Here is a 12,041-nt window from a genome sequence, read left to right on the forward strand (position 1 = left end):
GAGGTTTGAGGTCATTCACAAAGGGTTTCAGTCCCCATGAAACTGGAGACGGATTGTTTCCCACCATTCGTTCCTTTTAACTTGAAGAAACTTTATACGAATGTAAGTTACACGATTCTGTTACTGCCTTTGTCTGGGTTAGGGTTAGGGTTAGGACATGTTTTGCAGTTTCGTTACAGTAGTTCCTACAGGCTCAAAATGTTAGCAACATAAAAATTAGGGATGCACGATACACCAGTGAACATATCGGAATCGGCCGATATTAGTTAAAGATGCCAACGACAGTATCTGCCCGATGTCTAGTTTAACGTCTGTGCAAAACCGATGTCAAAGCTGACATGCATACCTATATAACGTAGGTACATGACGTAATGATGCCACGTAAAATGTTGTGCTACACGTGCAACAGAGCATTCTTAACTTAGCCAACAATGTCTGATGTGTGGATTGAGCAGTCAAGAAGTCGAGCATCATTTGAAAGAGTAACAACATTTCAGCGAGACAACTCGAAGGTGAAATCCATTAAAGCCAAGATAATGGGATTCATTGCCCTTGACAATCAACCGTTCTCTGTCGTGGGTGATGTTGGCTTTCGCTGACTGGTCAAGCACCAGTACACACTACCAAGTGCGCAATTTTTCAGATATTGCCCTACCGGAATTACACAGTAATAGCATTACTGCTATTAGCTTCACGACTGACATTTGGACCAGCGATATCAGCCCCATGAGCATTATGAGTGTGACAGCACAGTGGGTCGACAAGGATTTCGTACTGAGGAAAGCCGTATTTCCTGCTCATGATTGTGCTGTTTGTCATACCGCTCCTGCCATTTCAATGGCATTTGAGAAAATGTTTGAAATTTGGAAACATGAACACACTCCTAGCTCCATTCGAACAACTGACTGGAGAAATAAGATCATAAACTGCGCCTGCAGCAGACGGGATACCCTCTGTCATGGCATTGAATCGCCTGCTCAACAAAACTGCCCACACAGGCTGTGAACCAGCGATTCAGTGGCATTCGCTCTTTACTGTGTCGCCACCATGCTCGACGCCATGTGCAAGCACCGCTACTTCGATGCAGACAAGAAACGTGAAATGTTACATACACAGCTGGACAAGATGGAAACGGACACAGTGACAGTGCCACCGAGGAAGAGAGGCCACGGACAGACACAGGTGAAACTTCACTGCTGGACATGTATGATGAAATCCTGGTTGAGAGTGAAACGACTGAACAAATTAACAACGAAACAGCACAGCAAGTAAGTGAAATAAATAGGTTTTGATTATGTTTTACTGACAATGGAGACATGCGTAAATGCCAACAAAATAACTTTTTGATGTGTGTGTGTATAACCTTTTATTTAACTAGGCAAGTCCGTTAAGAACAAATTCTTATTTAAAATGACGGCCTACCCCGGACGACGCTGGGCCAATTGTGCTCCGCACTATGGGACTCCCAATCACTTCCGGATGTGATACAGCCTGGATTCAAACCAGGGACTGTAGTGACGCCTCTTACACTGAGATGCAGTGCCTTAGACCGCCTGTGTGTGTGTGTGTGTGTGTGTGTGTGTGTGTGTGTGTGTGTGTGTGTGTGTGTGAAATATTTAACTGTACTAGAATGCTGAAAAGGCATCACTTGTAAAATGTGTTACATTGTGCTCTAGGTTGGACAGTATTGCCAATGGCTTGAGGAAGTAAAGTTGTACCACCATTGGACTCTTATCATCAACTGAGTTGCTTTTCCTCAGGACTCGAGATTCACTGGTGTACATATCTGCTACAGTGTAGCAGTAGGTTCTTTAGGCTCATAAACTGACCTCCTGAGAGAACCTGAGCCAACCAAATACACAGTAACAAAGTGTTTTAAACCATGCCACAGTGTCAAGAGACCCTCTGTTCCACACAAGCCCACACTGTGTCCACTCTTGACACGTTGTCATTTCAATTAAGCTGAAATGTTGCTAATAGCCACCATTTAAAGGGCCAGAAAAGTTTTCAAGGCAGGGGTCCAGCCAGCGATAGTACCTTACGTTTATTTCCATGTCCCTGTAAGTTGTTGAAGTTGCTTATAGCAAAGGCTGTCTTCGTGGCAACGTGCAACCTCAGTCATGACTGTGTTCTGCACCTCAGTGGGGAGGTGTGGTAGATCTTGGCCACTACTCGTCGGGTGTATATGTTTTTCTTCCTAAAGCCAGCGCTGAGAGGAAAGTGTCTGGCTCTACACTATGTTTACCCTCGGAACAGTGCCACCCCAGTGTGTTCAGAGCTCCTCCGTTCCATCCAAACAGAATGAGAAACGTGACTCGGCAAACGGGCTAGTCCATTCAGAGCGGCAAGTGTAGTCCAGGCTCTAAATCTGAAGCATTGGTTTTCCTGTTTCATAACCTCTCCCTTTATCCAGGGTAATTGCGCTAAAAGCCTGTGGTATCTGTTTTACCAGAAAGCCATTTTGGATTTCCTCAGTTACTCGTCTTGTCAGAACAAAGATGGTTATGAAAGGCCATAGAGGGCTAATTAGGGTAATATAAGGTTATTAGAGGTCACAAGATACTATGACTGTGTACCACAGAAGTCTCATGTTGAAGGGCCCGAAAATGAACTCATTGGCCTTATACTCTTGAGGCAGAAAGTACTTTTGGAATACTGTTGAAATAGAGAGAGATCGCAGTTTACAATTCAAACAGAAGAAGGTAATGCACTGTGGGAGAGGCCAATGTGGTTTTGTCGTGGGCTGGCAGAGGGTAACAGGCAGGGGGCGATGAGGTGGGGGGGGACACGGAGCCAGAGGTGTTTGGGCTCTGTACCAAGCCTGGCGTTGATGAGGTGCACTCCTGTCTACTCATTTTCTCTCTTGAGATGTTAGGGGCTCAATCATAGCCAGCTGTTGACCATAATGCTGTACTGCTGCCAACATCGAGGAGCATTTAGAATACAAGATTGTTATGTGACACAGAATCTAACGTGACACCAAACTACCACAACAGTTGGTCTTGGTAAAGCAGTCTTTTTTCCTCCAAGGATGGTCTGTTTAAAATTTCCTTGGGATGCAGTTGCTGCTTTTCTCTTGTTGTTTATATGAAAGACCCCCCACTAGTTCTGGCAAATCATTTATGACTAGCAATCTCTCTTCCCATGTCCTTTTTTATTTTGTTAGTTTCAAAGACATATTATAGGGTTTGTATGCTGCCTCCCTCAACCTGTACGCAAATGAAAGGGAAAGGGGGATACCTAGTCAGTTGTACAACTGAATGCATTCAACAGATATGTCTTCTGCATTTAACCCAACCCCTCTGAATCAGAGAGGTGCGGGGGGCTACCTTAATCGACATCCACGTCATCGGCACCCGGGGAACAGTGTGTTAACTGCCTTGCTCAGGGACAGAAATATATATTTTTTTTTTTACCTTGTCTGCTCGGTGATTCGATCCAGCAACCTTTCGATATCCTCAGCATATGTTTGGCATAAATTAAATCCAAGCAACCAGCACTTGCCAAGTAAACATGAACGATCTCACCACACTGGAAAACACATGTCACCTTGGGATTGATGGTTACTAGCCTCCAGATTCCTTAACCTCTTGGATAAGAATCAAAGCTGACGTTAGCGACAGCCAACTGCAACACTGTGCGATATCGTGTGCAGAGCGAGGGAAAAAACGTGATCTCCCAACGCTGCACAGACTGCGGTAAACATTTAGAACATGTCATAACACGTGTAGATTGTAAGGCAGATCCGCGGGGTTTCCTGGAACAAGCCAAGGCAGTTCTGTATTCAATGGTTATTTCTACACTGCTGTAGAGCTCAGTGTTAAAGTTGTCAGACAATTTTTTTTTCCCAAGAGTAACTGCCTCACCTCACCTACCCCTTCAGAAGGGGTAGGTAGTCACCCACTATATACCACTATATACACATTCTGGTGGATGCTGATTCCTCTCCAAAATGCAGCATACGACTACAGCACTGGGACACGCGGTGTGCTATGGCTAAGCAGCTTGTATGGATGCGGATGATGGAAAGGGGCCAGGGGATGTGTGTGTCAGCTGCAGCAATCTGAGTTTGCTGGCTAACGCCGCTCAATGGCTCTGGTGACTGTCATTGCCAGCCAAACCGTTGTGCCTGTCCCAGCACCGCCTGCTAATTGCAAGCTTTTTTGTCAGCAGCGTCAATGAAATCCAATCAAATTTAGAGGCTCATGCAACCGAGACCAATCAGGCGCAGAGCCACGCGTTATGTAAGGAAGCTGTGCACATCGACAAAATTAGAGATTTTCACGGCAGCTGTGGACCTTAGTTACTAGACAGGCTGTCCCCGCCCATCATCCCCACCATGGCCATTCATTACTTCCCGTTTGGTGATGAGGTTATTTTCCACAGAATTTACTTTACCTCTTTAAATAGCACTTGTGGGAATGATGGTGCTGAAGCCGGCAGCTTGTCAGGTATGATTTACAACCAAGACATGCAGCTCTACTAATGGTTTCTGTTCTGAGGTGCACCATGTTAACATTGTCTGAATCAAACGCATGATATTTTATCCAAAGACTTATCCTCCTCTAAATGATTGTGCTAATGGAGTTGATTTTTGTAATTCAGTGTCCTCGTGTTTGCCCAACAGAGGCTGTAGTAAGACTATTGGACACATTTTATTTATTTTCTCTACCAAATCTCAGGCGCTAATGCGTTTATCTACCTCACTCTTATCAGTCCACACTTCCCCTGATCTGCTTCTCTCCAACTCCCTGATCTGCTTCTCTCCATGGTTCTCTCTCTCCGTCTCCCTGCCCATGCCCGCTGACAGGCTCTGGCCCACTGCCCAGATCCTGGGTGGACGCCCATCCAGACAGGTTCCATTCATCTGGCGGAATGGCTGGCCCCCACCTACATTCCTCTATCCCTCCTACCTCCCACTAGCCGTCTCTACCTCCCCAGCCCTACTCCCCCCCCCCCCCCCCGAGTTCCTGCTGCCTGTGAAAAGAAAGCATCCCTGGAGCGAGGCCAGGAAGATGGGGGCTACTGTGCGGCTCAGGCGCTGCCTGCAACACTACAGAGGGGCTCAGCTGTAAGACAACCTCACTACCCTTCCTCTTCTCCCATACATCACATCAGTCTCTCTCTGGGGTACCCTTCCTTCCACCTTTGTGTGTAGAACCTTTAGATCCCTTGGAATGATGAGTGAAAACGTAGAGGGGTGTGGGGATTATAGGAGCTGAATGCTTTTCAAACACCAGGTGATGCTTCAACACAGGGATCACCTTATGTAACTTGGCAGGTCATCATAGCTTGCTCAAATCCCCAAATGAGCAAGCTACAGGAAAGGACAGAGGAGTGTACTGCTCACTGCAGTCAGTCTATAACAGAGAGAAACTATATTGTAAAAGAATGGGTTTCATGAAAGTCAGTGCCAGCTACATAAAATGGGAGGACTTAGTACAGCCTATTCCCCTGCTAACAATGCCCTCTCTGGGCAGTCTCTACCCTGGTACAATCTTGCACCAAAGAGGCTGCACCAGGAGTCTCCCATTCTAAACCAGTCTAATCTCAGTTCAGTAGTAACGGACACTGACTCTGGCATGGAACTCTGCACCAGGAGTCTCCCCTTCTAAACCAGTCTAAACTCAGTTCAGTAGTAATGGACACTGACTCTGGCATGGAACTCTGCACCAGGAGTCTCCCCTTCTAAACCAGTCTAAACTCAGTTCAGTAGTAACAGACACTAGACTCTGGCATGGAACTCTGCACCAGGAGTCTCCCCTTCTAAACCAGTCTAATCTCAGTTCAGTAGTAACAGACACTAGACTCTGGCATGGAACTCTGCACCAGGAGTCTCCCCTTCTAAACCAGTCTAAACTCAGTTCAGTAGTAATGGACACTGACTCTGGCATGGAACTCTGCACCTGGAGTCTCCCCTTCTAAACCAGTCTAAACTCAGTTCAGTAGTAATGGACACTGACTCTGGCATGGAACTCTGCACCAGGAGTCTCCCCTTCTAAACCAGTCTAAACTCAGTTCAGTAGTAATGGACACTGACTCTTGCATGGAACTCTGCACCAGGAGTCTCCCCTTCTAAACCAGTCTAAACTCAGTTCAGTAGTAACGGACACTGACTCTGGCATGGAACTCTGCACCAGGAGGCCCAGTGTGTGACTGATGTTACACCCAGCCCTCCATGTGACTGATACAGTCATTAGAGACCTAATCTCTCCTTCCTTTCCCCAGTCGAGGCTTTACGCAGTGTCACGTGGCTCCGAGGCTGCAGACGATCTGCCCCAGTCTCGCTTAGCTCACTGGTTTATCAATGTCATCAACCCTAACCTCCTCACACCCAACCAGTAGCAAAGGGGTCTTAAAAGCCCTAGCGAAAACTGACCGAATGGTACCCCTGTAGATTTGTTTCAAATCTGTCTCCACGATTTATATAGAGGTGATTCACACTTGTGTTGTAGATGATTCAGATCTGTCTCCATGAGTTGTGTAAGTGATTCAAACTTGTATAGTAGATGATTCAGTAGGTGGAGACCAGACAAGCTGCTGTTGTAAAAGTGTTATTCCCCTTCTCTATTGGTAAAGGTAGATGTTGCCCTTAACCACAGATCTAGGATCTGATTAGGAGGATTAAGTCCTTTTGCTAGGCAGTTTACTTTGCTGTTGTACTATTGACTCTGATGCCAACTACCTACCATTGTAATCATGTGGTCTGGTAGGATGCCTATAGTTTTCAGTAGGTTACGCATGGCCAGACTCCACAAATAGCGTCTTTGTGTGGTGTTGATGCATTACAGGTTTATAGGGTTGTTTACAGCACTATAAAGCTCCACCATCAGCTTGTGTGTGTGAACCTGTCCTCTTTGGAATTCAGCCCCGTGGGAAAGTGTCACCTCAGATCATCGGATGGAACTCTTCATGGAGTTTACAGATGGATACGTATGCAATCCATATTCACTTTGTGCACGTACACATGCTAAAACACATGTTATCGCACAGACACACACACACAAACATAATCAAAGAGATGCACACATGCGCAAATTTTGTAAGCAAGGGAACTGTCATTTATACTCACATTCAGTGTATAATGTTCACAGCAGACATACTCTGTGTGTTCATCACCATTGTGCCTGTACAGAAACAACCTCTCTAGTTCAGAGGAAGAGCGACCTGGAGAGGAAGGAAAGGCTTCCCATTTTAAAATAGCATTTCTTCTCAACACCTCTGGATACCCGGAAATATGTTTTTTTTAACCTACTACCACTCTGTAGTTCAGTAGAACTATATTCCTATTCACGGCTTTTCTGAATGTGCCCTCACTTGGATTGAAGGTTGTGTTCACAAACACCGTTCCCTTTGATGTGACAAGTTGTTTTGGGAATAATCATGTTTACTTGATTATGCCTGTGTGGGTGGGTCTATCTATGTATCGGAGTGGGCTTACATAAGGATGCATGGATCAAGTATGTGTCTGTACTATTGTCTATATAATTATTAGGATTTCTGTGTTTTGTGAGTGTGATGCTTTTATGTGGTTGTTCAAGGAGGACATTGCGCCTTTTAGAGCTTCCGAGTGTTTTCTATCGCTATCGAGTGGGAGAGGGAAGAGAGGGAAGGAAGGAAGAGGAGGGAGGGCGAGTTTGCCCGCCTGCCTGTTCCTGTGTGTCTGTCCTTGTGTGTGTTCCTACGCGTTGGCCAATACCTGGCACTTGCTTTCAACACTGCAGAGCTCACTCTCTGTCTACAGCTCTCCATCTCTCTCTCTCTTACTCCTCTCCTCCTCTTCCCTCTCCTTTTTTATTCCTCATCATTTGTGTGCCTCTATTGCCATATCTCTATGCCACGTCCTTCAAGTAGTTTACCATGGTACAGGATTTTACTAGCTGGAGACGCAGACTTTTTCTACTAACTGAGGTGAGACTGACTCAAGCTTTACCTGGCTAGGGTACTTACATAGGAGGGTGGAATCTAGGGGCGGGGGGACTCTAGGGGCCATAGAGAAGGGACAGGTAATTGTGGTCGGGTTCAGAGAAGTACGTGTTTACTGCTGAGACTGCTGGGATGACTGTCCTTTAGCTGCTCTGTGATGCACAAACCTCTGAGTACTAGCTAGCTAGTCTAGCGCTGCCCACTGGATGTCAATCAGGATGACTGACAGTTCTGATCTTTTCAGTGTGGTTCTATGCTATGAAATGCTTCTCTCGGTTTCTGATTCTGCCTCATGTACTGCTCTGGTTTTCTCGCTCCAGACCATTATGCACCTGCTCCCCCTCTCTCTCTGGTGTGACAGGTTATGGGCGGGGAAGGGGCTGGGGTGTGTAGAACATGGAACGTCTCTCACACAGAGTTGTGTGAGCTGCATGTATGATTTCTCTCTCTCTCTGGCGAGTCACAGGCAGCCTAATGATGCGAAGTAGCCGTTTCCTCCCCTCCCTAGCAGCACAGGACTCCTGCAGATAAAGGCAGAGCACACACACACATACGCGTTACACACATACGCGTTACACACAGACGCGTTACACACTCACACACTCCCACACACACATACTGAGTATACAAAACATTAAGTACACCTGCTCTTTCCATGGCATAGACTGACCAGGTGAAGGCTATGATCCCTTATTGATGTTACTTGGAGGAGATGGGTTAAAGAAGGATTTTTAAGCCTTGAGACAGTTGAGACATGGATTGTGTATGTGTGCCATTCAGAGAGTGAATGGGCAAGACAAAATATTGAAGTGCCTTTGAACAGGGTATGGTAGTAGGTGCCAGGCACACTGGTTTGTGGCAAGAACTACAACACTGCTGGGTTTTTCACAGTCAACAGTTTCCTGTGTGTATCAAGAATGGTCCAACACCCAAAGGACATCCAGCCAACTTGACACAACTGTGGGAAGCATTGGAGTCAACATGGGCCAGCATCCCTGTGGAACGCTTTCGACACCTTGTGGAGTCCATGCCCCGACGAATTGAGGCTACTCTGAGGGCAAAAGGGGAGGGGAGGGTGCAACTCAATATTAGGAAGGTATACAATTTACTGTCTCACACGCATCCAATCACATACACACACTCATCCCATCAACATGCATTATTTTTCACTCACACACACCCCTCACCCTCCCATGCACAGTCCCACACTCTCATTCTCACACATATTCCCCCTCTCCTTTTCTGTCTCTCCCCTCAACACACACACACATCCCTCCACTGTCAGTATATCTCGCCCACTCTGGGTTCTCGGGAGGGAGGGAGAGAGAGATGCAGGGCACAGTGGGATCAGGTTGCTCTGCTTGTGAAGTTTCTCTGCTGCTCTTCTTATTCTGCTTTAACTCTGCTCTAATGCCTAGCAGCAGGGAAGCACTGATGGCTTCTGAATAGAGAGGAAATGACTTGCTTTAAAATCATCACATCATTAACCACCCAGAGAGAAAATACAGCTAATGGTATTGTTCTCTTCTGGCCAATCCATAGCCCAGTATGAGTGTGTAGAGTATGCGGGTAATGAGTATAGTGGGTGGCTGGTGAAGGTGGGCATGGTTGAGTGTTTGCTGGGGGCGGCTGGTTAGATAAGTGTCCACCACACAGTACAGTGGCTCAGCAGAAACATTACATTCCCAAACTGTTCTTGCGCTTGTACTCCCACAACATTTCTGAGTGATTCCTCACAAAACCCAGACAAAAAAAGACCATGATTTGGAGAATTTTCACAAAATGTAAGCCATAGAATAGTCCTTTGGAGAAAAGATTGTTGACATACACTACCACTCAAAAGTTTTGGGACACTTAGAAATGTCCTTGTTAATGAAAGTAAATCTTTTTTTTTTCCATTTTAAAATAACATCAAATTGATCAGAAATACAGTGTAGACATTGTTAATGTTGTAAATGACTATTGTAGCTGGAAACAGCTGATTTTTAATGGAATATCTACATAGGCGTACAGAGGCCCATTATCAGCAACCATGACTCCTGTGTTCCAATGGCACGTTGTGTTAGCTAATCCAAGTTTTTCATTTTAAAAGGCTAATTGATCATTAGAAAACCCTTTTGTAATTATGTTAGCACAGCTGAAAACTGTTGTCCTGATTAAAGAAGCAATAAAGCTATTATTCTTTTAGACTAGTTGAGTATCTGGAGCATCAGCATTTGTGGGTTCCATTATTGGCTCAAAATGGCCAGAAACATTGAACTTTCTTCTGAAACTCGTCAGTCTATTCTTGTTCTGAGAAATGAAGGCTATTCCATGCAAGAAATTGCCAAGAAACTGGAGATCTCGTACAACGATGTGTACTACTCCCTTCACAGAACAGCGCAAACTGTCTCTAGAATAGAAAGAGTAGTGGGAGGCCCCGGTGCACAACTGAGCAAGAGGACAAGTACATTAGAGTATCTAGTTTGAGAAACAGGCGCCGAACAAGTCCTCAACTGGCATTTTCATTAAATAGTACCCGCAAAACACCAGTCTCAATGTCAACAGTGAAGAGGCGATTCCGGGATGCTGGCCTTCTAGGCAGAAGTTGCAAAGAAAAAGCCATATCTCAGACTGGCCAATAAAAATAAAAGATTAAGATGGGCAAAAGAAGACACACTAGACAGAGGAAGATTGGAAAAAAGACAAATCTAAGTTTTAGGTGTTCGGATCACAAAGAAGAACATTCGTGAGACGCAGAAAAAAATGAAAAGATACTGGAAGAGAGCTTGATGCCATCTGTCAAGCATGGTGGAGGCAATGTGACGGTTTGGTGGTGGTAGTAAAGTGGGAGATTTGTACAGGGTAAAAGGGATCTTGAGGAAGGCTATCACTCCATTTTACAACGCCATGCCGTACCCTGTGGACTGCTCTTAATTGGAGCCAATTCCCTCCTACGACCCAAAGCACAGCTCCAAACTATGTAATAACTATTTGAGAAGCAGTCCGCTGGTATTCTGTTTATAATGGGGTGGCCAGCACAGTCACTGGATCTCAACCCTATTGAGCTGTTGTGGGAGCAGCTTGACCGTATGGTACATAAGAAGTGCCCATCAAGCCAATCCAACTTCTAGGAGGTACTTCAGGAAGCATGGGGTGAAATCTCTTCAGATTACCTCAACAAATGGACAACTAGAATGCCAAATGTCTGCAAGGCTGTAATTGCTGCAACTGGAGGATTCTTTGACGAAAGCAAAGTTTGACGGACACAATTATTAAGGCCTTACCCAGACTCCATAGTGTTTCATCTCTAGGTGCTACAAAGCAAACATTGGTGTCATATGAGTAGTATTTTGATTTCAACATTTGATTGCTATATATTGTTGAACATAATATATTCTACCGGCATTTCAAAGTTCCAGAGTAGGATCTCTCCTACTTTTAGAATTAGGATCCAATATGTAAGCATTAACAACAGAGTGAATATGAAAATTAGATTCTGCTGGTGATTTACTGGTTGTGCAATGATACAAGTAAGAGGAGGGCTGGATTTGTTACCTTGCCTACTGTGGCAATGTCTCTGTATTAAATGGGCCATACTTCAGAACTAACAGAGATCCCACTCTAGAACTTTGAAATGCCCATAGAGTATATTATGTCTGGGTTTTGTGAGGAGTTATCTTCTGTTACACTGATACTGTGTCCGTGTCCCATATCATCTGTATAATAATGTTGTCACAACTTTGCTTTAATGTTCTCACATTGTATCTCTTGGGTCCCGCTAACTCCATATATGTAACATCATGGTACACAAGGTCACTGTGACTCGCTTTTCCTCTCCTCCTCTTCTTTCCCCTCTTCTCCTTCTCCTCCCCTCAGTGAATTATGTCGACGCTGCTGGATTTATGGGCTTTATCATGCAATGCCTGCCGCTGAGCACAGCAGGCAGCACACACTGTGGATCCACACAGCCTCTCACAACATTCATCAGCTACTTACCACCCCTGTTTACAGCAATACAGGCTCATGAAGCTCTATGAAGCTCAAATGTCTCCCAATGTCATCCTTTGAAGCACAGGATTGCTCCCCCTGTCATTAAGCCATGGTTTCATCGATACTCCCAGCAACATGTTGTA

The 12,041-nt window shown here is 45.3% G+C and overlaps 1 protein-coding gene across 5 annotated transcripts in view; it reads left to right on the forward strand.

Annotated features, from left to right (window-relative positions):
• The window catches only part of LOC129833175 (protein TANC2-like), a 131,736-nt gene that overhangs the window by 66,282 nt on the left and 53,413 nt on the right, over positions 1 to 12,041 (forward strand). Inside the window, exon 1 of one of the 5 annotated variants that reach the window (XM_055897538.1) lies at positions 7,645 to 7,911. The exons of the other annotated variants lie outside the window; for them this stretch is intronic. The gene's annotated coding sequence lies outside the window, so the exon portion shown is untranslated. Of the gene's footprint in view, positions 1 to 7,644; positions 7,912 to 12,041 lie in introns of those variants that run through there. 5 annotated transcript variants of the gene reach the window in all.

Source organism: Salvelinus fontinalis, chromosome 34 (genome assembly GCF_029448725.1).
Source record: "Salvelinus fontinalis isolate EN_2023a chromosome 34, ASM2944872v1, whole genome shotgun sequence".
Lineage (NCBI taxonomy): Eukaryota > Metazoa > Chordata > Actinopteri > Salmoniformes > Salmonidae > Salvelinus > Salvelinus fontinalis.